At 37.0% G+C, this 27,540-nt stretch overlaps 1 protein-coding gene across 1 annotated transcript in view; it reads left to right on the forward strand.

Moving 5' to 3' along the window:
• TEX11 (testis expressed 11) overlaps positions 1-27,540 on the forward strand; it is a 160,885-nt gene that overhangs the window by 17,418 nt on the left and 115,927 nt on the right. The gene's annotated exons all lie outside the window — the stretch shown is intronic.

The raw sequence follows: 27,540 nt of genomic DNA on the forward strand, positions 1-27,540 counted from the left end.
TTAATCTCTCCCAACCCACCACCCACCCCTGCTTTCCCTCTGAGATTCATCAGTCTGTTCCATGCTTCTGTGTCTCTGGATCTATTTTGTTCATAAATTTATTTTGTTCATTAGATTCCACATATGAGTAAGATCATGTGATACTTGTCTTTTTCTGACTGGCTTATTTCGCTTAGCATAATACTCTCCAGGTCCCACCTTGCTGTCTCATAGGGTAAGGGATCCTTCTTTTCACAGCTGCATAGCATTCCCAGATATGAAATGCTTGGAATGAAGATGCTTGATATGATTTCAATCTTCTTGAACCTGTAGAGTCTTGTTTTGTAACATGTGGTCTCTCTTTGAGAATGTCCCATGTGCACTTCAGAATGCATATTCTGCAGCTTTGGAGTGAAATGTTCTGTAAATGTCAATTAAATCCATCTGATCTAGTGTGTCATTTAGAATCACTTTTTCCTTGTTGATTTTTTTGTCTGGAAGATCTATTGAGTAAAGTCAGCGGGGTGTTAAAGTCCCCTATACTATGACTGAATTGCTGTTGATCTCTCTGTTAAAGACCTCCAGTTTTCTTTTCAGCCTGTGTGAGTCTTTTGTTCTGAGTGGGTCTCTTGTAGACAGCATATATTTGGGTCTTGTTTTCTTATCCATTCAGCTCCCCTATGTCTTTTGATTGGAGCATTTAACCCATTTGTATTGAAGGTTGTTGTTGATTGGTACTTATCTATTGCTATTTTATTACATTATGCCTATGTTTCTCATTCTATTTCAGCTTCTTATTATACCAGTCCCTTTAACATTTCTTGCATGCTGGTTTGGTGGTGATAAACTCCTTTAGCCTTTTTTTTTTTTTTTTTACCTGGGAAGCTCTTTATTTCACCATCTATTTTGAATGATATAGCTTTGCTGGATAGTGTAGTCTTGGTTTCAGATCCTTGTTTTGCATTACCTTGAATACCTCATGCCATTCCTTTCAGGCCTGTGGAGTTTCCAATGAGAAAGGAGCTGACAACTTTATGGGAGCTCCTTTGCAGGTAACAGATTGCTTTTCTCTTGCTGCCTTTAAGATTCTCTTTGTCTTGAATTTTTCGTATTTTAATTATGATGTGTCTGGTTGTTGGGCCTCTTGGGTTCTTCTTGCTTGGGACTCTCTGTGCCTCCTGAACTCGTGTGACCTTTTCCTTGGCCAAGTTAGGGAAATTTTCTGCCATTTTTTCTTCAAACAGGTTCACTAGTACTTGCTTACTTTCTACATCATCTGGCATTCCTATGATGTGAATATTGTTATATTTCATGTTGTCCCACAGTTCCCTTAAACTTTCCTCCTGTTTTTTAATTTTTTTTCTTTTGGGTTCTCTGTTTTTTCCTACCCTGTCTTCTAATTCGCTGATCAGTTCCTGAGCAACCTCTAATCTGCTGTTTATTCCTTCCAATTTTTTTTTTTTTTAATTTCTACTATGTCATTTTTAATTTCCTTCGTAATTTCCATTTCTTTTCTCATACTATCGAACATCCTTATGATGAGTATTCTGAACTCAATGTCTGATAGATTTCTTATCTCCATTTCACTTATTTCTTCTGGAGAATCCTTTGTTCTTTCATTTGGGGCTTGTTTTTTGTCTCCCCATTTTGGCTGCCTGTTTGGATTTGTTTCCATGTATTAGATAGATCTGCTAGTACTCCAGTGTATTAGATAGTCTTTGGTGCAGGCCAATGTCAGTCACTATTGTGGCTAGCCTTGAGTATGCTGTTTGAAGCTTTCTGCAGTACTCCACAGCTGTGGTTCCCTCTGGTGGGGCTGGGTGCATTTGGAAAGAACCAAGATGTTCAGCAGGGTCAGATTTTCCAAGCCCTGGGTCCAGAAGCAAATCAGGCAAAGACTTAAAGCACCCAGAGGCTGATTATTATTCAGTCTCATAAGGATCCTCAAGCTGTAAAAACTCTATAGGGTAGGGCAAGAGGGTTTCCAATGGGTGGGGCAATTGTTTCCCTTGCAGGCAAAAGCTGCTTGGATGATAAATGTCTGCCTGAAAAAGATGTGTTGTACTCTATGGGAAATGACTCAGCACAAGACTCCAGATGGCTGCCCTCTGAGCTGTATTCCTCAAGCCAGCATCCATGGATTCTTCTCACACAGCCCCAGTCCACTCTCCCTTCCCTCTGCAGGGAGCCCAAGGTGAGTGGCTGCACACGAAACCCTGTGTGTTGGCCCTCCAAGAAGGTGCTTGCATTTCCAGCCATCTCTCCGTGGCAGATAGAGACTGGGCTGCTCTTCACAGCCAGATGCTATGTGGGTACCTTTCTTAGTTCTGGTACTCTGTGCTGAGAAGCCCAGCCTGGGATTCGGACTCCAGAGTTCTCAGTGGAAACCCTCCACAGCTGAGATATCCCTCCAGAACTTCAGCTGCCACCTGTGATAGCCCAGCCAGCCCTCTCGTGCCTGCACGCCCCCCACCAATCTCCGTGTGGTCTCCACTTTTTGTCCTTGGTTCTGAGGGCGCCCTCCAGCTAGTCTTCAGTTGAAGTTGATTTTTCAGGATGGCCTTTGTACACTCTAGTTGCAACTCCATTTTGGTCCTGGGAGAGTGCCAGTGCAGCCTCCAAGCAATCTACTGCTATCCTGGATCCTCTTGTACATTTTTTAAAGAATAGAATATAACCTTTTAAACACAGTACAATTATCAAATTCAAGAAATTTAACAGTCATAATTCTTTAACCTATCTTCCATATTCTAATTTTGTTAATCTAATGAACATGTAATCTGACAAACAAAATAGTTCTAGAGACATGAAAGCATGCCACTGACTGAAGAATCTCAGAGGGAAAGGTGTAGTGGGAAGAGATTAATCAAAGAACTTATATGCATACTCAATGGACACATACAGTAGTGTGGTGAAGGCCTGGGCATAGGGCAGGAGTAGGGTGAAGGGGGTCACTGTGGGGAAAAATGGAGATATCTGGAATATATTCAACAATAATGATAAATTTTAAAATATTTCCCAATAATGTACTTTATAGCATTTGTTTTTCCTCTCCAGTCCAAGATCCAGTTCTGGTTTATACTTTGCATTTAAGTGTCTTATTTCTTTAGTATCCTTTAATTTGCCTTTATTTTTAATGAAATTAACATTTTCAAACAGCTTTATTGAGGTATAGTAAATCTCATACATTTAAATTGTACTGTTTGATGAATTTTGACATATGTATACACCCATGAAAACATTATTGCAATCAAGATTATGAACTCCTTAACCCCCCAAAGTTTTCTTTTGGCTCTCCTATTCCCTCTCTCCTTCTACCTCCTTCATACCTACGCAACCACTGATTGGTTTTCATTTTCTGGAATTTTTATATAAATGTAATCATATACATTTTTAAAAATTTAGCTTCTTTCATTCAGTATAATGATCTTTTTTTTTGCTTCTTTTTATTGTTGTATTACAGATGGTTCCCCATTTCCTTCCTTTACCCCCCTCCACCCACCTCCCACCCCTCAGTATAATGATTTTGAGATTCATCCATATGTTTGTTCATATCAATAGTTTATTCTTTTTTATTGCAGAGAAAATTCTGTTATAGTTATACCTCAGAGATACTGTGGGTGCAGTTCCAGACTACTACAATAAAGTGAATATCACAATAAAGCGACTCAGAAGTTTTTTGGTTTTTCAGTGCAAATAAAAATTATGTTTACACTAAACTTTAGTCTGTTAAGTGTGCAATAGCATTATGTCTAAAAAAACTAATGTACACACCTTAACTTAAAATATACTTTATTGCTAAAAGTGCTAACCATTATCTGAGCCTTCAGCAAGTCATAATTTTTTTGCTGGTGGAGTGTCTTGCCTTGATGTTGATGGCTGCTAAATGATGAGGATGGTGGTTGCTGAAAGTTGGGGTGGCTGTGACAATTTCTTACGATTGACTCTTCATTTCATGAATGACATCTCTGTAGTATGTGATACTGTTTGATAGCATTTTACCCGTAGAAAGACTTTTTTCAAAAGTGGAGTCAATCTTCTTAAACCCTGCCACTGCCTTACCAATTAAGTTTGTATAATATTCTAAATCCTTTGTTGTCATTTCAACAGTCTTCACAGCATCTTCACCAAGAGTACATTCTATCTCAAGAAACCACTTTCTTTGCTCATCCACAAGAAGCAATTCCTCATTCTTAAAAGTTTTATCATGAAATTTCAGCAATTCAGTCACATCTTCAGGCTCCACTTCTAATTCTAGTTCTCTTGCTGTTTCCACCACATCTGCGGTTATTTCCTTCAGTGAAGTCTTGAACCTCTCAAAGTCATCCATGAGGGTTAGAATCAATTTTTTCCAAACTCCTGTTAATAGTGATATTTTGACCACTTTCCATGAATCATGAATGTTCTTTATGGCATCTAGAATGGTGAATCTGTTTCAGAAGGTTTTCAATTTACTTTGCTCAAATTCATCAAAAGAATCACTACCTGTGGCAGCTATAGCCTTATGAAATGTGTTTCTTAATAAGACTTAAAGTTGAAATTAATCCTTGATCCATGGGTTGTAGGCATGAAACCAACATTAGTCACATTGTATATCTCCATTAAAGCTCTAGGGTGACCAAGTGCATTGTCTTGTAATGAGCAGTAATGTTTTGAAAATCTTTTTTTCTGAGTAGTAGGTCTCAACAGTGGGCTTAAAATATTCAGTAAACCATGTTGTAAACAGGTGTGCTGTCAGCCTGGCTTTGTTCCATTTGTAGATTGCCACAGAGTAGATTTAACATCATTCTCAAGAGCCCTAGGATTTTCAGAATGGTAAATGGGCACTGGGTTCAATTTAAAGCCAACAGCTGCATTAGCCCCTAACAGGTGAGTCAGCCTGTCCTTTGAAGCTTTGAAGCCAAGTATGAACTGTTTGCTCTCTAGCTATGAAGATGCTAGATAGCATCTCCTTCCAGTATAAGGAAGGCTGTTTCATCTACTTTGCAAATCTGTTGCTTAGTGTAACCACCTTCATTAATTATCTTAGCTAGATCTTCTGGATAACTTACTGCAGCTTCTACATCAACTCTTGCTGCTTTACCTTGCAATTTTATTTTATGGATATGGCTTCTTTCCTTAAACCTCATGAACCAATTTCTGTTAGCTTCAAACTTTTGTTCTTCAGCTTTCTTACCTCTCTCAGGCTTCATAGAATTGAAGAGAGTTAGGGCCTTTTTCTGGATTAGGCTTTGGCTTAAAAATGAATGCTGTGGCTGGTTTGATCTTCTATCCAGACCACTAAAACTTTCTCTATATCATCAATAAGGCTGTTTCACTTTCTTATCATTTGTGTATTTACTGGAGTAGGAATTTTAATTTTCTTCAAGAACTTTTCCTTTGCATTTACAAATTGGCTAACCGGCCCAAGAAGCCTAGTTTTCGGCCTACCTCAGCTTTTGAATGCCTTCCTCACTAAGCTTAATGATTTTTAGCTTTTGATATAAAGCGAGAGATATGTGACTCTTCCTTTCATTTGTACACTTAGAGGCCATTTTAGGGTATTAATTGGCTTAATTTTAATACTGTTGTGTCTCAGGGAATAGAGAGGCCTGAAGAGAGGGAGAGAGACAGGGAACAGTTGATCAATGAAGCTGTCAGAACACACACACTTATTGGTTAAGCTTGCCATCTTATATGGGCCCAGTTCCTGGAGCCTAAAAACGTTTACAATAATAACATCAAAGATCACTGATCACAGATCACCATAACAAATATAGTAATAATGAAAAAGTTCAAAATATTTTGCAAATTACCAAAATGTGACACAGAGTCCTGAAGTGAACAAATGCTGTTGGAAAAATGGTGCTGATAGACTCGCTCAACACTTGCTCAACAAGGGTTGCCATAAATCTTCAATTTGTAAAAAACACAACATCTGCTAAGTGCAATAAAGCAAAGCAAAATAAAATGAGCTATGCCTGTATATGGATATACCACGATTTGTTTATCCATTCAACTATAGATGGTTATTCAAATTATTTCCAGTTTTTAGATGTGTTTCTTTTAAAAAATCTGATACAAAGAGAACTGCTTTAAACATTCATGTACAAGTTTGTGTGTGCACATATGTTTTATTTCTCTTGGGTACTCTAGGAATGGAATGGCTGGGCCATAGCCAAGAATGTATGTGTGTCTATGTGTATATTTTTTACAGCAAAAATCTCCATTAGCAGATCATTTTCTTAATTCTTTCCCTTTTTCTTCTCAAAGTTTTAAACATTAATTAGAGTTTTTTTTTTCTTTTTTTAAAAAAATATATCTTTATTGATTTCAGAGAGAGGAAAGGAGAGGGCGAGAGAGAGCTAGAAACATCAATGATGAGAGAGTCATTGATCAGCTGCAGCCCGCAACCCGGGCCTGTGCCCTGACCGGGAATCGAACCCTGATTGCCTGGATCCTAGGTCGATGCTTAACCGCTGAGCCACGCCCGGCCGGGCTAATTAGAATTTTATTTTCATTGTTGCTTTGTGTGTTTGGCTTGCTTTTATCTTTCATTTATATTTTTAGTTTGCTCTAGAATTTATTTTTAGTGGAGAGTTTTACTTCATTGTGAAACTTCATTTACACAAGGAAAATGGCTGATTGGTCTCTGAAATCCTTTGAAGTAATTAAGTCAAGATTCAGCTAGATTTCATTGCTGTTCTATAGGGGCACAAAGTTTCTAAATGAAGTCTAGGCTACCTAGACTTTATTACTACTCTTTTGCCTATTTAAATTTATCATTTTGTAGCCAAATATTGGACACTTATATGTAAGATTTTGTACATCTCTCTCTTTAGTAAAATCTAATCTCACGACAGGCACACAACTGAATTACTTCTCTGGAACTAAATTTCAGTTTTCTGCCTGTTAAGGCTGGATATATAATGGCTTTCTCTGACCCTTTCCACCCACCGCTTTGTGTATCTATCTCCGAGAGTATAACTTACTTAAGGTTATCAACTTTCATTCCAAACTTAAAATCACTTGAGCCTTAAAAATGACTCATTGGAATCATTGTGATGGCATGTTCCATTACATTTTAAGTGAGTTACACACTTTTTAACTGAATACCTACAGCACATGGAAAACTTGGTCAGACTTGTTCATGTTCTTGGTGGCAGTGAAGCTCTTACTTAATAATATATCCATTAGAACATTAATGCTTCTAACAAATCTCAATGTCTATTTTTAGTTCAGGCTATTGTTATTTATAAATGTGTGTGGTTTACTTCTTATGCCTGCCTTTACATGTAATTTTTATTTTTTATCGCTAGCACATAGCTTAAAGAGAAAGATAATTCTACAATTTTTGTTACAAAGTCACCAGTTTTATACCCCTCCCCCCTTTTCTTCATCTTGACAAATAGCTTTCAGTTATTTCAGATTGTTCTTTTTATATGTACCTCCATATCTCCAAATAGTTTTCTTAAACTACCAGTTCTTGGTTTTTTAGTTGTAGATACCTATTGAGGTCCCACTTTAGAAGATGAATTTAAATCCTTTTCAGCCTTTCCCTACCCCCACCACATATATGCCTACTTCCATCATCTCTATATAGCTATGCCATAATTTTGGTTGGGTTACTATTCAGTGTTTATACTGCTGTGTTTATGTAAGTGCTATTTTTAGTTGAACCGTATAGGGTACTACAATTACTTTTTCTTTCCCACACAGTGTTTTGTTTTCCTGGAGTTAATAATTGCTCTGGTTTTCCTGATCAATTATTATTCTGTATACTTAATATTATCTCTTCCCCAACATTATTTTCCCCCTAATTATGTAAATTTCTTTTCAGTATGTTAAAGTATTTAGTTATTTTATCAGTTTTATTTGCTTGAAAAAATATGTCCCATAGTTTCTGATCTGCTGTAATCTAGGCAGGTTGCTCTCTAGAATTCCCTTTACCTCTTTCTGAGTTTGGATCCTTGTTTCTTGATTGCTGTGTCTTTCTTTTTGTAGTTTTACTCCCCCATTTTTGTGAGGAATATCCTCCAGTAGCTTCCTCAGGATGGTTGTAAAGCTTAAAAATTGAAAGACTTTGCATGTCTAAACATATTTTTATTCTACACTTACAGTTTGACTAGATATAGAATTATTGGTTAGAAATAATTTTGAAGCTTTGATTGCAGTGTCTTCTAACTTCTGATGTTACTATTGAGAAATTTGATGCCTTTTAAATTCTTTCCTTCCTCCAATGTCTTTTATTTTTATTAAGGTAAAATTTTTATAACAGAAAATTAACTATTTTAAAGTGTACAATTTAGTGGCATTCAGTGTATTCACAATATTGTGCAACCATCACCTTTGTCTAGTATCAAAACACATTGGAAATCTCATGCCCATTAAGCAATCAGTTCTCATTCTCCTCTCTTCCCAGCCCTTGGAAACCATTTATCTGCTTTCTGTCTCTGTGGAGTTACGTATTATAATATTACATGGTATGGATATACCACATTTTGTTTATCCATTCATCACTTGATGGGCATTTGGGTTGTTTCCACCTTTTGACCATTGTGAACAGTGCTGTTATGAATATTTGAGTACAAGTATTTGAGTATCTGTTTTCAATTCTTTTGGATATATACTTAGGACTGGAATTGTTGAGTCATATGGCAATTCTTTGTTCAACTTTTTGATGAATGGTTAAATTCTTTTCCACATTGGCTGTGTATTTTACATTCCTATCAGCAATATACAAGGGTTCCACTTTCTCCACATCCTCACCAATGCTTGTTATTGTCTTATTTTTTTAAAATTAAAGCCACCCTAGTGGGTTTGAAGCTGTGTCTTGTGGTTTTGATTGGCATTTTCATAGTGACTGATGATGTTGAACATCTTTTCATATGCTCATTTGCAATGTGTATGGCCATTCTGTTCTTTGGAGAAAAGTTTATTCAAGTCCTTTGACCATTTTAAAATCAGTTTGTGTTTTTTTGGTGATTGATCTGTAGTATTTTGGATACTACACCCTTATCATATATATGTATATGATTTGCGAAATTTTTCTCTATTGTCTAGGCTATCTATTCACTCTCTTGATAGTATCCTTTCATGTAAAAAATTTAAAAATTTTGATGAAGTCCAGTTTATCTACTTTGCCTTCTGTTGCTTGTGTTTTGGGGGTCAGATCTAAGACTCTACAGCCAAATTCAAGGTTATGATGATTTACCCATCTTTACTTCTGAGAATTTTATAGCACTTAAAATGGCAAAAGTCTTTGACCCATTTTGACTTAGTTTTTGTATATGGAGAGGTTCAAATTCATGTGAAACTCAGTTTATCATTTGTTGAAGAGTATTCTTTCTCCCATTGAATGGTTTTGGCACCCTTGTCAAAAATCAATTGACTGTAGGTGCTGAAGTTTATTAATGTGCTCTCAATTCTATTGCATTGGTCTATATGTCTGTCCTTATGATAGTCTAATAGTGTTTTGATTACTGTAGCTTTGTTGTACCATACATCTAAAGCATGGACATTTGAGAGTTCCAGCTTGTTTTTCAACATTATTTTGTCTATTCAGGGTCCTTTGCAGTTTCATCTGAATTAGAGGATTGGCTTTTCCATTTCTGCAAAAATGGCTGTTGGGGTTTTGATAGGGATTATATTTGGATCTGTAGATCACTTTGGGGAGTATTGCCATTTTAACAATATTAACTTTTCCATTCTATGAACATGCAATGTCTTTTTATTTATGTTTTCTTTAATGTCTTTCAGCAGTATTTTGTAGTTTTCAGTGTACAAATCTTACACCTTCTTTTTTTTTAAATCTTCACCCAAATATATTTTTTCCATTACTTTTAAGAGAGTGAGAGAGAGAGAGAGAGAGAAACATCGATATGGGAGAGACAGATCAATTGGTTGATTCCTGCATGCAACCCGACTGGTGCCGAAGATTGAGCCTGCAACCGAGGTGCATGCCCTTGGCGAGAATTGAACCCCGGACCCTTTAGCCCATGAGCTGATGCTCTAAGCACTGAGCCAAACCAGTTAGGGCTTCATTGTTTTTAAGTATGTTTTTTCCCTCTCATGAGGATATTTTTTCCATTGCTTTTCAGAGAGAGAGGAACGGGGAGAGAGAGAGAAAAAAAACCAGCAATGTGAGAGACACATTGATTGGTTGCCTCCCACACGCAGCTGTGATGGAGCCTGCAACCGAGATATGTGCCCTTGGTCAGAGTTGAACCTGGAACCCTTCAGTCTGTGGGCTGACACTCTGACCACTGACCCAAATCAGCTAGGTCTTAAGTATGTTTTTATTGATTTCAGAGAGAGAAAGGGAGAAGAAGAGAGAGCTAGAAACATTAACGATGAGAGCTATCAGCTGCCTGCATGCCCCCCAGGGAGGATGGAGCCTGCAATCTGGGCATGTGCCCTGACTAGGAATCGAACGGTGACCTCCTGGTTCATAGGTTGATCCTCAACCACTGAACCACACTGGCCAGGCTCACCTTCTTGTTTAAATTTATTCTTACATATTTTATTCTTTTTGATGGTGTAAATAAATTATTTTCTTACTTTCCTTTTCAGGTTGTTTGTTACTGGTATATAGAAATATAACTGATTTTGTGTGTTTATTTTATGCCCTGCAACTTTGCTCAATTCATTTATTTGTCCTAGTAGTTTTTTATGAGGATCTTAGAATTTTCTATAGTTGAGATCATGTCACTTGTGAATAGAGATAGTTTTACTCCTTCCTTTCCAGTATAGATGTCTTTTATTTGTTTTCCTTTCCTTTATTTGTAATTTCTCCAGCTCAATTTCAAGTACAATGTTGAATGAAGTGGTGAAGGCAGGCATCCTTGTCTTGTTCTTGATCATAGGGGGAAAGTTTTCAGTCTTTTATCACTGAGTATGATGTTAGCTTAGGATTTTTCATAAATGTCCTTTTATCAGGCTGATGAAGTTCCCTTTTATTTCTACTGTGTTAAGAGGTGTTTTTTCATGAGAGAGTGTTATCGTTAAATGCTTCTTTGGTATCAGTTGAGATAACACATGTTTTTTTCCATCCTATAGTACATAGATTTATTTTCTTATGTTGAACCACCCTTGCATTTCTGTGATAAATCTCACTTGGACATGGTATATAAGCCTTTTTGTATGTTCCTGGATTGTGTTAGCTAGTATTTTGTTGAGGATTTTTCCATCTATATTCATGAGACCTCATAGTTTTCTTATTTTGTGGTATCTTTGTCTGATTTTGGTATCAGGGTAATGCTGGCTTCATAGCATGAGTTAGGAAGTGTCCCCTCCTATTCTATTTTTGGGAAGAGTTTTAGAAGGATCAGTGTTAAATATTCTTTAGTTGATTGGTAGAATTCACTACTAAATCCAGTTGGTCCTGGATTATTTTCAGTGGAGGTGTTTGATTCCTGATTCAGTCTCTTGTTATAGATCTGTTCAGGTTTTCTGTTTATTCTTGAGTCAGTTTTGGTAGTTTGTGTGTTTCTAGGAATTGTCCATTTCATCTAGGTTATCTTATTTGTTGGCATACTGTATGTTTATAGTAATCTCTTATAATCCTTTTTGTTTCCGTAAGGTCCCTAGAAATGTTCCCATTTTCACTTATGATTTTAGTAACTTGAAACTTCTGTCTTTTTTTTCTTAGTCTAGCTAAAAGTTTGTCAATTTTTTTGTTCTTTCAGATAAGACCCTGGAGAATGTTCCATGTGCATCTGAGAAGAATGCATATTCTCTTGCTTTTGGGTACAGTGTTTGTTATATGTTTTTAGGCCTAGATAGTTTATAGTGTTGTTCAAGTTTTCTATTTATTTTTTGGCCTTTTGTTTGGTTGTTACACCCATGATTGAAAGTGGAGTGTTGATATCTCCAGCTGTAGTTTTAGAATTGTTTTACCCTTCAATTGTGTCAATTTTAGCCTCATGTATTTTGGGGACCCTGGTGTTAGGTGTGTTTATGTTTATAATTGTTATATCTTCTGGTATTTACCCTTTAGTTAATATATAATGTTTTTCTTTGTCTCTTGTAACAAGTTTTGACTTACAGCTTATTTTGTCTGATATTAGTATAGGCACTGAGCTCTTTGGTTTCTGTTTGCTTAGAATATCTTTTTCCATTTTTTTCACTTTCAGCCTATTTTTGTTTTTGGATGTAAACTGAGGTTTTGTAGACAGTATACAATTGGATCACGGATTAAAATTTTTTGGATCCAATCTTACAATCTCTGGCTTTACTTGGAAAGTTCAGTTACTCGTAATTACTGATAAGAAAAGAATTCTGCCATTTCCCTATTTGTTTTTTATATATATGTCATATCTTTTAATTCCTCATACCGTCCACTGCTTCCTTTCTTTTTAGCTCCGATATTATACAAAAGTCTGCCTCTATACATCTCTGTTCTCAAATTATATATTTATATATTGTGTGCCCATTAAAATAGATTTACACTTATTTTAAATGTATTTTTCTTTAAATCACATAGGAAAAAAGAGTAGTTACAAACCAAACTACAATAATACTGACTTTTATATTTATCTAGTTATCTTTACCAATGTTTTTATTTCTTCATATTGGCTTTGAATTACTGTATAGTGTCTTTTTATTTCAGCCAGAAGAACTCACACAACATTTCTTTCTTTTTTTTCCACTTTAAAAATTTTAATTGGCACAGTTTATTGTAGCCCAAGAGGGTCAGCAAGAGATGACTTCATTACTCAATTACAACAAATACAGCCTTTAGGATGTTCTTTTGTACAATAACTGTATAAAAAGAACTTATTCTACCTACACATAACTTAAGATGAAGGTATAACTTCTGGAGCTGAGGAACTGATGGTATGAAAAGGCATTTTAATACGCAAATAAGCTTTGATATGTGTATATACAAAGACATATTTATATCGATATACACAAAACACTACTCATCCGTGTACACTATATAGGTTGGCACAACCCTATTAAGAACACATTATAATATAAAGATTTAAGGACTTAAGTTATTCTTGGCATTTTAATCTGGATGGGGTTTAGGTAATTTAGGTCTTGACATAAATGGATCATTCATATATTTGAAAGTATATCATCGTGTTGTTTAAAAGGCCCAGGCTGACTTTCGTTAAGCAGCAACTCACTATGACACCAGTTACCAAATGAAGAACAAGATTGTTATTATTTTTTAGTAGATCAGTAAAGGGTATTTCAGAGAAAGGACAGCTTGGAAAAGAAAGACTTCAGAGCCTATTATTCCATGTTAAGAGCATTTTAGTTATTAGCAGTGGTTACCAAATAAGCTGATAGTAATTCTCTTCAAGGAAATGCTTATAATTTGATTTGTTGAGAAGACATGAGGAACTGTGTCGCTCTCCTATAAGATAATGCATTTTTTTTTAATCCTTGAAAGGGTTTTTCTGAGGTTGGTTATCCCTATTAGCAGAGGGTCGTTCCTGGCATGCTCCTCACAGTAGGACGTGAGGTCTGCCGACGCCTTGGAAAGCGTCATTCTTTCCATGGAGGCTTCTAGTCTTAACTACTGCACAGTTCTCCTGGCCTGGGTGAGGTTGTTGGTGCTTGCTGTTTTGCTTGACATCTTCAGTTATTGTTTTTACCTGAAATCAGTGAGACTGTGTGTGGGCCCACCATTTTCAGGTTTAATTGGGGGAATGAATCACCTGCATCCCCCGCTTGGTGGTCATTCGTCTGCTGGCGTGCAGACCCATTGCTGCTGCTGCTGCCACTGGGACTCAGTCTCTAAGGTCTCCTCTCATGTAGCATTTCAGATCTACTAGAGACAAACTCAACTTCTGCTTGTATGGGAATGTCTTAATTTCTTTATTTTTGAAAGGATAGTTTTGCCAGATATAGAAGATTGACAGTTTTTTTCTTTCACTGCTTTAATACAGTGATTTTTAACCTTTTCATCTCTTGGTACACATAAACTGATTAATAAATTCTTCGGCATATCAAAAAATACTACTGTTTTTCCAATCTGACCAAAGAAATATATAATGTTGATTCATTGACACCAGGCAGCTATTATTGTGTTGGCTGTTGACATTTTTAAATATGACAATCTAAGGGAAAAGGATCAGTGCTCCAGACTAAATAGTCAGGTATTGCATGTGTTAAAAAATTTTTGTGAAACACCAGAGTGGATCTTGTAGCACACCAGTGTGCTGCAGCACACTGGTTGAATATCACTGCTTTAATATGTCATTCCACTGCCTTTTAGCTTCTGTAGTTTCTAATGATAAATCAGATGAAGATTGAGTATCCCTTATGTATGACTAGTTGCATCTCACTTGCTGCTTTCAAGATCCTTTTTGTTTTGTTTTGTATTTAAATTTATCTTTATTGTTGGAAGTATTACAGATGTTCCCCTTTCCCGCAGCACCCCATTCATCCCCTCCACTCTGCATCCACCCCACCTCCAGACCTTCCCCGTACTATTGTCTGTGCCCATGGGTTATGCATATATGCATATAAGTTCTTTGGTTAATCTTTCCCGCCCCACTCCCCTCCCCCCACGTTCCTTTTGAGATTGCTCAGTCTGTTCCATGCTTCTATGTCTCTGAATCTATTTTGTTTATCAGTTTATTTTGTTCATTAGATTCCACATATGAGTAAGATCCTGTAATACTTGTTTTCTCTAACTGGCTTATTTCGCTTAGCATAATACTCTTAGTTCCATCCATGCTGTCTGAAAGGGTAACAGATCCTTATGTTTTTTACAGCTGTATAGTATTCCATGGTGTAAATATACCACAGCTTTTTGATCCACTTGTCTACTGATGGGTACTTGGGCTGTTTCCAGATCTTAGCTATTATAAATTGTGCTGGTATGAACATAAGGGTGCATAAGTTCTTTCTGATTGGTGTTTCAGGCTCCTTAGGATATATTCCTAGAAGTGGGATCACTGGGTCAAATGGCAGTTCCATATTTAATTTTTTGAAGAACCTCCATACTGTTTTGCATAGTGGCTGCACCAGTATATATTGCCATGAGCAGTGTACTAGGCTTCCCTTTTCTACACATCCTCACCAGCACATGTCATTTGCTGATTTGTTGATGGTAGCCATTCTGACAGGTGTGAGGTGATAACTCATTGTCATTTTAATTTGCATCTCTCTGATGATTAGTGACTTTGAGCATTTTTTCATATATCTCTTGTCCATCTGTATGTCTTCTTTGGAGAAGTGTCTATTTAGGTGCTTTGCTAATTTTTAAATTGGATTGTTTGTCTTCCTTTTGTATGAGTTCCTTATATATTTTGGATATTAACCCCTTATTAGATGTATCTTTGGCAAATATGTTTTCCCATACAGTGGACTCCTTTTTTATTTTGTTGATGATTTCTTTTGCTGTGCAGAAGCTTTTTATTTTGATGTAGTACCATTTATTTTCTTCTTTGTTTCTCTTGCCCTGGGAGATGTATCCACAAACATATTGCTACGAGAAATGTCTGAGATTTTGCTGCCTATGTTTTGTTCTAGGGTTTTTACGGTTACATTTAAATATTTTATCCATTTTGAGTTTATTCTTGTGTATGGTGTAAATTGGTGGTCTAGTGTCATTATTTTTGCATGTACCTGTCCAATTTTCCTAACACCATTTATTGAAGAGATTGTCTTTACTCCACTGTATGTTCTTGCTGCTTTGTCAAATATTAATTGAATGTAATGGCTTTGGTTGATTTCTGGGTTATCCGTTCTGTTCATCTAATTTGTATGTCCATTCTTGCGCCAGCACCAGGCTGTTTTGATTACAGTGGCTTTGCAGAATAACTTGGTAACTGGTATTGTGATTCCTCCAACTTTGCTCTTCTTTCTTAAGATTGCTGTGGCTGTCCGGGATCTTTTTTGGTTCCATATAAATTTTTGAAGTGTTTGTTGTAGATCTGTGAAATATGGGATTGCTTTGAATTTATAGATTCCTTTGGGTAATGTGGACATTTTAATGATGTTAATTCTTCCAATCCATGAACACAGTATACTCTTCATGTTGTTTATATCTTCCTCTATCTCTTTTTGCAATCTTCTGTAGTTTTCAGACTACAGGCCTTTTACTTCCTTGGTTAAGTGTATTCCTCAGTATCTTTGTTTTTTTTATTGCAATGGTAAATGGGATTGTTTTTTTTTTAGTTTCTTTTTCTGAGAGTACAGTATTGGTGTATAAAAATGCAATCTATTTCAGGATGTTAATTTTTTATCCTGCTACCTTTCCGAATTCATTGATTAAAGCTAGTAGTTTTTTGGTGGAGTCTTTAAGATTTTCTATGTACAATGTCATGTCATCTGCAAGTAATGACATTTTAATTCTTTTTTTCCAATTTGGATGCCTTTTATGTTTTCTTCTTGTCTGATCACTGTGGCTAGGACTTCCAGCACTATGTTGAATAAGAGTGATGAAATTGGACACCCCTGTCTTTTTCCTGTTCTTAGGGGAAGTGCTTTTAGTTTTTGCCCATTAAGTATGATGTTGACTACATTTGTCATATATGGTCTTTATTATGTTGAGGTATGATCGCTCATTTTGGACTTTGCTGAGAGTTTTTATAAAAAATGGGTGTTGGGTTTTGCCCAATGCCTTTTCTGCCTTTATTGATATGGTCATGTGATTTTTATCTTTCAGTTTGTTTCTGTGATGTATCACATATATTGACTTGTGAATATTGTACCAACCTGGCATCCCTGGAATAAATCCCACTTGGTCATGCTGTATGATGTTTTAATATATTGCTGGATCTGATTTGCTATTTTTTTTTTTTTTGGTGAGGATTTAAGCATATATGTTCATCAGGGATACTGTCCTGTAATTCTCCTTTGTAGTATCTTTATCTGGTTTTGGAATTAGGCTAATGCTGGCCTCATAAAAAGAGCTTGGAAGTGTTCTTTCCTCTTGGAGTTTTTGGAATAGTTTGAGGAAGACAGTTCTCTTTTAATGTTTGGTAAAAATCCCATGTGAAGCCATACCGACCAGGGCTTTTGTGTGCTGAGAGTTTTTGATTACTGCTTCAACTTCATCAACAGTCATTGGCCTATTCAGGTTTTCCGACTCTTCCTGATTGAGTTTGGAAGGTTGTATTTTTCTCGGAATTTGTCCATTTGGTTCAGGTTGTCCAGCTTGTCGACATATAGTTGTTCATTGTATTTTCTTACAATCCTTTGTATTTTGTGGGTCAGTTGTTATTTCCCTTCTTTGGTTTCTGATTTTATTTGGGTCCTCTCTCTTTTTTTCTTGATGAGTCTGGCTAACAGTTCATCAATCTTGTTTATCTTTTCCAAGAACCAACTCTTATTTCCTTGATTTTTTGTACTGTATTTTTAGCCTGTATCATTTATTTCCACTCTGATCTTTGTTATTTCCTTCCTCCTGCTTACCCTGGGCTTTTTTGTTTTCTCTTTCTAAGTCTTTAAGTTGTAAGGTTAGAGAGTTTATTAGAAGTTTTTCTTGTGTTTTTTGTTTCCTTTATCCTCACTTGAGGATATTTTTTCCATTGCTTTTTCAGAGAGATTGGAAGGGAGAGAGAGAGAAATATAGATGTGAGAGTGACACATTGATTGGTTTCCTCCTGCATGTGCCCTGACCTAGGCCAGGGATCAAAGCCCGCAACCATGATACGTGCCCTTGACCGGAATCGAACCCAGTATGCTTCAGTCAGTGGGCTGATGCTCTAACCACTGAACCAAATCTGCTAGGGCAGTTTTAATTGTTTTTTGAGGTAGGCCTGTAGTGCTATGAACTTCCCTCTCAGGGCTGCTCTCATGGTGTCCCATAGATTTAGGGTTGTTGTGTGTTCATTTTTCTTTGTTTCCAGCAAGTTGTTGGTTTCTTCTTTGATCTCTTTGGAAACTCATTCATTGTTTAATAACATGCCATTTAATATCCGTGATGAAATATGTATTTAAATATTGATTTTTTGTCTGGAAGACCTATCCAGTAAAGTCAGTGGGGTGTTAAACACCCCTACTATGACTGTATTGCTGTTGATCTCTCCCTTAAAGTCCTCTAGAACTTTTAAATAAATGTAGGTGTTCCTATATTGGGTGCGTATATGTTTATCAAGGTTATATCCTCTTCTTAGAGTGATCCCTTTAGTAATATGTAGTGACCTTTCTTGTCTCTTGTTATGGTTTTCATTTTTGTTTTTTTTTGTTTTTTTAATCCTCACCCCAGGATATTTTTTCCAGTGCTATTTTCAGAGAGTGGAAGGGAGAGAAAGAGCACAAGAGAGAAACATCATTGTCAGAGAGACACATCAGTTGGTTGCCTCCTGCATGTATCCCGACGGGGATTAAACTTGCAACTGAGGTATGTGCCCTTGTCCAGAATTGAACCCGGTACCCTTCTGTCCTCAGGCCGATGCTCTGTCCACTGAGCCAAACTGGCTAGGGTGATGGTCTTTATTTTGAAGTCTATTTTGTCAGATACAAGTATTGCTACCTTAGATTTTTTTTTCTTTTTCATTTGCTTGGCAAATTTTCCCATCCCTTCACTATCATCTTGTAACAGTCTTTTCTTCTGAAGTGAGTCTCCTATAGACAGCATATATTTGGATCATGTTTTCTTACCCACTCAGGCCCCCGTATGCTTTTTGACTGGAGCATTGAATCTATTTACATTTAAGGTTATTATTGATAGGTACTTATCTATTGTCATTTCATTTCTTTATGACTATGTTTCTCTCTCTGTTTCTACTTTTTATTACAGCAGTCCCTTCAACATTTCTTGCAATGCTGGTTTTGTGGTGACAAAGTCCTTCAGTCTTTCTTTGTCTGGAAAACTCTTTATTTCACGATCTATTTTGAATGATAGCCTTGCCGGAAAGAGTAGTCTTGGTTTCAGATCCTTGTTTTGCATTACCTTGAATACTTCATTTCATTCCCTGCTGGCATGTAGAGCTTCTGATGAGAAATCAGCTGACAGCCTTCTTGGAGCTCCTTTGTATGTAACAGATTGCTTTTCTCTTGCTGCTTTTAAGATTCGTCTTGGATTTTTGGCATTTTAATTATGATGTGTCTTGTTATGGGCCTCTTTGAGTTTTTTTTTTACTTGGGAATCTCTGTGCCTCCTAAACTTGTGTGACTTTTTCCTCGACCAGGGTAGGGAAGTTTTCTGCCATTATTTCTTAAAAAATTTCTCTGATACTTGTTTATTTTCTTCCCCTTCTGGAACTCCTATGATGTGAATATTATTATGCCTCGTGTTGTCCCACAGCTTCCTTAAACTTTCCTCTTGTTTTTAAATTTTTTTTTTAATCTGTGATTTAGTGCTTTTTCTATCCTGTCTTCTAATTCACTAATCCCATTCTCAGCTTCCCCTAATCTACTGTTTATTCCTTCCAATGTATTCTTCATTTCTGTTATATCATTCTTAATTTCCTTCATAGTTTCCCTATCTTTTCTCATCACCCTTACAATCAGTATTCTGAACTCTATATCTGATAGATTGCTTATCTCTATTTCATTTAACTCTTCCTCTGAAGAATTCTCTTGTTCTCACATTTGGGGCTTTTTATTTTTTGTCTCCCCGTTTGGCTGCCTATTTGTGTTTATTTCTATCTATGAGGTAGACCTAATTAGGACTCCCAGTCTTTTGGCTGATCTCTGGTCCAGGTCAGTGTTATACGCTGTGTGTGCCTGCCTTCAGTACCCTGTTTGTACCTTTTGACAATCCAAGGCTTGTGGTCCCATCTACTGGTGTTGACTGCGTTCGGACAGGACCAAGATGCACACCAAAGTCTGCTTTTCCAATTCTTGGGTCTAGAAGCAGATCTGGCAACGACTCGAAGCCCTCAGAAGTCTGCCTCTGTCTGTTGGCTGATTAATCTAACTCTCTTAATGAGCCTCAGGCTGTAGACAACAGCAAGATGTAAACTCCATAGGGTGGGGCGAGGGGTTTTCGAATGTGTACGGTAATTGCAAACCCCACCCCAGGCAAAGCCTGACTAGCTGGCAAAGGCCTGCCTCAGAAAGATGTCCTCTGCACTAGAGGGGAATGACTCAGAACGGGAATCCAGATGGCTGCCCTATCAGCTCTATCTCTAGAGCCCACAACCCTGGATTCTCCTCATACTGCTTCATTGCACTCTGCCGTCCCTCTGTCGGAGCCCAAGGTGAGTGGCTGCACACAAAACTTTGTGTGTTATGCCTTTTAGAAGGTGCCTGCGTTTCCAGCCATCTCTCCCTTGTGGACAGAAACCCAGATGCTTTTCACAGCCAGATCTTATGTGGGCACCATTTTCAGTTGTGGTGCTCTGGGCCGGGAAGTTCAACTTGGTGTTTAGGCCCCCGATTTCTCAGTGGGAACCCCGACAGCTGAGATATTTCTCCAGAACTTCAGCTGCTGCCTGTGGGAGCCCAGCCAGCCCTCACGTGCCCCCGAACTTCTTAGCAGACCTTGGTTATAAGGTGTTCTCCACCTAGTGTTCAGTTGATTATTTAGGGTGGTTTTTCTATATTTTAGTTGTAATTCCAGTTTAGTCCTGGAGGAGTGTCAGTGTAACTCCCACTCAATCCACTGTCATCTTGGAATTCTCAAGATTCTTTTCTTTCAACAGTTTGATTATAATGTGTCGCAGTGTGGATCTCTTTGTGTTTATTTTACCTAGAGTTTTCGTGAGAATCTTGAACTTGTAGGTTCATATCTTTTTATCAAATGTGGAATTTTTTGTCTATCATATATTAAAATATTCTTTCCGTCTTTTTCTCTGTCTTCTCTTGTTCTAAGACTCATTTTGCATATATTGTTGTCCTATAGATATCAGGCTCTGTTCATTGTTCTTCATTATTTTTTCTTTCTGCTCCTCAAACTGTATACAGCAGCTCCTGGAATAAAATTGTTTCATTGAACATCATTTCTTTATGATGTTGATGAGAAAAAAATCAATTCCTCCCTGGGGCCACTCTGTGGAGTTTGCACATTTTTCCCATGTCTGCATGGGTTTTCTCCAGGTACTCTGGTTTCCTCCACAACCCCAAAATGTGAACATTTGGTTAATTGGCATGTCTAAATTTTCCCAGTCTGAGTTAGTGTGATTCTCTATGTGAGTGCACCCTGTGATGGAATACCATCCTCTCTAGGGTTGATTCCTGCCTTGGGTCCTAAACTGCTAGCATACACTTAGACTACCCTTATCCCTGAAGTGGAATATGTGGTTTAGGAACAAATTGTGGTACTTGTTTTCATTTTCTTTTTTTTTTTTTTTTTTTTTTTTTTGAACATATCTTTATTGATTTCAGAGAGAAGAAAGGATGGGGGGGAGAGAGAGGTAGAAACATCAATGATGAGAGAGTCATTGATTGGCTGCCTAGCCCACAAGGCGGGTATGTGCCCTGACCGGGAATCGAACCACGATCTCCTGGATCCTAGGTTGATGCTCAACCACTGAGCCACGCCTGGCCGGGCTTCATTTATCTTTCTTAAATGTATCTATAGCTTGCAATTATTTCAATGTTTAATATCATAAGTGCTTGGGGAATCTTTATTTAGAATTTTGATGATGTTTTCATGATTAGAAATATGCCATAGGAACTTAACTCTTATTTATATCAAACAACCTATGTAAAATTGTTTTTGCATTCATCATTTTGCTTAAAGTTATAGTTTCTAAGAACTTGTTGAAGACATTAAGTGAAGACTTAAGATAATTTTTGTTGATCTACCTTGAAGTTGGTGATTCATTCTTCTTTCTGCTCTAATCTGTTTTTGAAACCCTCCAGTGCATTTTTTTTCAAATATTTTAAGTTCCAAAATTTTATATATGTAATTTCTATTTTGTTATCAATATCCTCTTTTTGGTAAGACATTTTTGTTCTTATTTCCCTCAGTTAATTTCCCTTGATTTGCTTGAGCTCATTGAACATATTGTAAAACAGTTGATTTAAAGTGTTTGTCTATTACATCTATGCTTCTTTAGGAAGAGTTTTTGTTCCTTTCTTTTTTCTCTCCATGAGCCATACTTTCTTTCTTCTTTCTTCGTATGTCTTGTAATTTTTTGTTGAAAAGTGGACCATTTTCAATATTATAATATGGTATCTTTGGAACTTAGATTCTTTCTCCTCCTCAGTTTGTTGTTCTTGCTGTGGTTTGTAACTTTTTGTTTGTTTAGTGACTTGTCTAAAGTATTTTTCAAATGGCTGTGTTTTTTGTCTCCTTTAATATAACTCTGTCAGCTAATGATGTAACAAAGAGTTTCTTAAATGCCTGAAGCCAGAAAAGAAAGAAAGAAAAGGAAACAAAAAATACTCTCCCTCACTCTTAAAGGGACAGCTAACAAAGTTTCATGTGTAGCTACTCACCTTGGGCTCCATGCAGAGGGAGGGCAGAGAGGACTAGAGCTGTGTGAGGAGAATCTAGGAGTGCTGGCTTGGGGGATAGAGCTCAGAGGCCAGCCATCTGGATTCCTCTGCTGAGTCATTACCCTGCACAGCAGACGACACCTTTTTCAGATAGATATTTACCATCTAAGCAGCCTTTGCAAGGGGGTGGGTCAAGGAAACAATTGTCACACCCATTGGAAAACCTCTCGTCCCACCATGTGGAGTTTCTACAGCCTGAGGATCATTAAGAGAATGAATAACAATCATCTTCTGGGGACTTTCATTCTTTGCCTGATTTGCTTCTACACCCACATCTTGGAAAAGCAGACATTGGTGCACATTGTGGTCCTGTCCAAATACACCCAGGCCCACCAGAGAGAACCACAAGCTCTGTAATGTTTAAAGCTTCAAACAAGCGCCCAGCCGGGCGTGGCTCAGCGGTTAAGCATCGACCTAGGATCCAGGCGATCAGGGTTCTATTCCCGGTCAGGGCACATGCCTGAGTTGCGGGCTTGATCAATGAGTCTCTCATCGTTGATGTTTCTGTCTGTCTCTCTCCCTCTCCTTTCCTCTCTCTGAAATCAATAAAGATATATTAAAAAAAAAAAAAAAAGCTTCAAACAAGGTACTCAAGGCTAGTCACAAACAGCATCCAACATTGGTCTGCACCAGAGACCATCTGAAAGACTCGGAGTCCGAGCAGATATACCTAATACATAGAAATAAATCCAAACAGGAAAGCAAGGTGGGGAGACAAAAAACAAGTCCCAATTAAAAGAAGAAAAGACTTCTCCAGAAGTAGGCTAAGTGAAATGGAGATAAGCGATCTATCAGATATATAGAGTTCAGAATACTGATCATAAGGATGCTCAACAGCATGAGAAAAGAAATGAAAACTATGAAGGAAATTAGGAATGACAATAGAAATTAAAAAAAAAAAAAAACATTGGAAGGAATAAACAACAGATCAGGGGAAGCTGAGGATTGGATCAACAAATTGGAAGACAGAGTAGAAAAAATCACTCAATCAGAGAACCAAAGTTAAAAAACAATTAAAAAACAGGAGGACAGTTTAAGGGAGCTGTGGGGACAACATGAAACCTAACAACATTTACATCATAGGAGTTCCAGAAGATGTACACTGTAAGCAAGTCTTAGAGAACCTGTTTGAAGAAATAATGGCAGAAAATGTCCCTAAGCTGGTCAAGGGAGAAGTTACACAACTTCATGAGGCACCATGAGTACTAAGCAAGAAGAACACAAAGAAGCCCACACCCAGACTCATCATAATAAAAATGCCAAACATTCAAGACAAAGAATCTTAAAGGAAGCAGGAGAAAAGCAGTTTGTTATCTACAAAGGAGCTCCATTAAGGCTCTTAGCTGATTTCTTCTCATCAGAACTCTACAGGCCAGAAGGTATTGACATGAAGCATTCAAGGTAATGCAAAACAAGGATCTGAAACTAAGACTACTCTGTCCAGCAAGGCTATCATTCAAAATAGATGGTGAAATAAAGATTGGTCCAGAGAAAAAAAGGCTAACGGAGTTTATCACCACCAAACCAGCATTGCAAGAAATGTTAAAGGGACTGCTGTAATAAGAATTTGAAATAGAGAGTATGAGAAATATAGGCATAATGTAATAAAATGGCAATAGAGATAAGTATCTGTCAATAATAACTTTAAATATGAATGGATTAAATGCTCCAATAAAAAGACATAGGGTAGCTGAATTCATAAGAAAACTTTTCCCAAATATACGCTGTATATAAGACACCCACCTCAGATAAAAAACTTCTGGAGGACTTTAAAGGAGAGATTGACAGCAATACAGTCATAGTAGGGGACTTTAACACCCCACTGACTTTACTGGATAGATCTCCCAGACAAAAAATCAGCAAGGCAACCGTCACTCTAAATGACATACTAGATCAGATGGATTTAATTGACATTTACAGAACATTTCACCCCAAAGCTGCAGAATATGCATTCTTCTCAAGTGTACATGGGACATTCTCCAAGATAGACCACATGTTAGGGCACAAAACAAGTCTCTACGAGTTCAAGAAGATTTAAATCATATCAAACATCTTCTTGGACATTTACACCAAGGGAATACTATGCAGCTGTGAAAAAGGGGGAATCCCTTACCCTATTAGATGGCAAGGTGGTACCTGGAGAGTATTATGCTAAGCAAAATAAGCCAGTCAGAGAAAGACAAGTATCACATGATATTACTCATGTGGAATCTAATGAACAAAATAAAGTGATGAACAGCATAGATCTAGAGACATAGAAGCATGGAACAGACTGACACATCTCAGAGGGAAGGCAGGGGTAGGTGGTGGGTGGGGAGAAATTAACCTAAGAAGTTATATGCATATATGCATAACCCATGGTCACAGACAGCAGTGTGGTAAAGTTCTGGTGGGATGGATGCAGGGTGGAGGGGATCAATGGGGGAAAAGGGACATTTGTAATACTTTCAAAAATAAGGATAAATTAAAAAAGGTTCTCTCCGTGTCTTTGTGTATTGTCTTTGTTTTGGGGTACTCCTTCAACACTTAACCATGCCCTGTATATCTCTGCTTGTCAGCCTTTTTTTCTTTCCTGCATAGAGTGTAAAGATTAGCTAAGTAGAGGTGAAAGTATGTTGTCTTCTCAGGTATTTTCTCAGCATGTGTCTTGCCTTGGGCTTGAGCATGGCTTTCTAGATTCTTCATTATGTGTGTGAGATTTTTAAAGACTTTATTCCCCAGAGTAACTCCCTGCAGCTTTTCTTCCCAAGCTTTCAACTTGCATATTGTTTGCTTCAACTAGCATCTTTTGCCCTAGGCAGTAGTGGCTTATTCCTTTGTGTTTCAGTGGTTCAAGAAACACCCCATGTTTAGCCATTTTTCCACCTTTTAAGAGTCTAAAATAAGAGAAATAAAGTCAGGCCCCTTGCATTTGTCCTGGGAACCACTGGACAGGTTAAATCAAACAAACCCAGTTCCTTGCAATCAGGGTCCACTGTGTTACCTTGGGAACCAGGTACCCATAGCAAGGACACAAGCTGCCATTTTCATAACTGCCATAGTGCCAGGGAGTGGGGTGGGCCAAAGGAAAAGTTAAAATGCCAAGCAACTCTCCTACCACATTTAAGTCACCTTTTCCTTGATTCAGCATTGACTTGTTTGCTGTAAACTTTTGACTATTTTGTAGAGTTCCAACAATATTTTTTCTGATAGTTTTTGCTCACTTTTTTGAGTGTTTCTTTGGAAGGCCAGGCTCTTTCAGTTCCCTAAATGTGCCATTTTCTCTGATGTCACTCAGAATTTTGATACTTTATCTTTTATATGAAACTTGTTTTTTTCTCTCTGAAAATATGTATAACAATAAGTATAACCAATACTATTTAACATTATTTATATATAATATATAAATATAATATCTATATTAATTTATATATTGCTTTATATATTAATCGCTTTATGTACATTAATTTTTTAAATCTTTGCCATAACCTTTGAAGTGAGTTTTATTGTTATCCCCATTTTAGATAAGGACTGAAGCAAAAAGGGTTTTCAGCAGCTGGCCCAAAAATATGAAGTAAGTGATGAAAACTGGATTCAAACCTAGACATTGTGGCTACAAAGTCCCTGCTCTTAATCACTATACTGTTTTTTTCTCTTGGTTAGAAATAGATATTTTTCTTGTATTCAATGTTTTTAAATTTTATGACGATGTTCTTTGGTGTGGATCTTTTTGCATTCATTGTGCTGGGCACTTGGAAATCCATATCAATCTGGTAATTCTGTTGTAACTTACTCATTTTGGTGATGATTTTCTCTTCTCTGTTTTCTCTTTCTCGAGCTCCTACTTTTCAGATGTTATCTTTCCTGTACTTTTTTCTAATCTTTTTTTTTCCTATTTTCCATCTCATTTTAATTTTATTTTACTATTTGGGCGATTCTCATGAATTTTTCATTCTGATGCCATGCTTTTAATTTCCAGGGACTCTTTATTTTTGACTATTTCTTTTTCATAGCATCCTCTCTTTTTTGTGTGATTAATTTTTAAAATTAAAGTATAGTTTACATACAATATATTATTTTCAGGTGTACAACATAGTGATTCGACATTTACATACCTTACAATGTGATCACCACAATAAGTCTAGTAACCTTTCACAGTACAAAGTTCTTACGATACTACTGACTATGTTTCTTGTGCTGTACACTACATCCCTGTCTTTTTTTTAATTTATAACTGAAAATTTGTACCTCTTGTTCTCCTTTACCTTTTTCACCCATCTCGCCACCTCTCTTCCCTCTGGCAACCACCAGTTTGTTCCGTATACAGTAAAACCTTGATATAATGGACTAATTCAGGTGAATGTGTGTCCATTAAACCAGAAATTCCATTATATAATAAAGTAGGTTTTCTGAATGCATATGCTAAAAAATTGACAAATTAGTTTACCTGTTTTTATTTATGTAGATACGTTTGTACAACTAAAATTAAGTATGTATGAAAAGCTTAATTTCACAGAAAAGTTTTCTATATGTATTAGAGTAATTTTAAATTTACACTGAATAAGTCTAGTAAATGGGTGCATTCACTAGTCACTGTGAGTAAACAAATGCACATGGCAGGGGCATGCCTTACCCATGGGCTGACATGTGTTAAAACTGATGCAGAAAGTCACCCCATAAAACAACAGAACTAATTAACACTGGGTGCAGTGTGATCACATGCTAATCATTCGTTGAACATTGTTAATGAGTGGTGACTCTTGGATTTAAATATGCAGACTATAGTTTTAAATATGTCATATTTATCTATGTTGGTGAAATGACTAGTGTGTTTTTCAACCTACGTCCTACTGAGTAAAATTTGTTAAAAATAATTGAATTAATAGCAAAAAAATAACCTGCTAATTTAATTAAAAGCAAATCTTGGTTAAAAGCATTTTAAAATTAACAGAGGACATACAGATGGCCAACAGACATATGAAAAATTGCTCAACATTGCTAATCACCAGAGAGATGCAAATTAAAACCACAATGAGGAATCACTGCACACCAGTCAGAATGGCTACCATCACTAAATCAACAAGCGACTCCTGCTGGCGAAGATGTGGAGAAAGGAGAACCCTAGCACACTGCTGGTGGGAATGCAGACTGGTGCAACCACTATGGAAAACAGTATGGAGGTTCCTCAAAAAATTAAAAATGAAGCTGCCTTTTGATCCAGTGATTCAACTCCTAGGAATATAT

Source organism: Miniopterus natalensis, chromosome X, assembly GCF_054644295.1.
Source record: "Miniopterus natalensis isolate mMinNat1 chromosome X, mMinNat1.hap1, whole genome shotgun sequence".
Taxonomy (NCBI): domain Eukaryota; kingdom Metazoa; phylum Chordata; class Mammalia; order Chiroptera; family Miniopteridae; genus Miniopterus; species Miniopterus natalensis.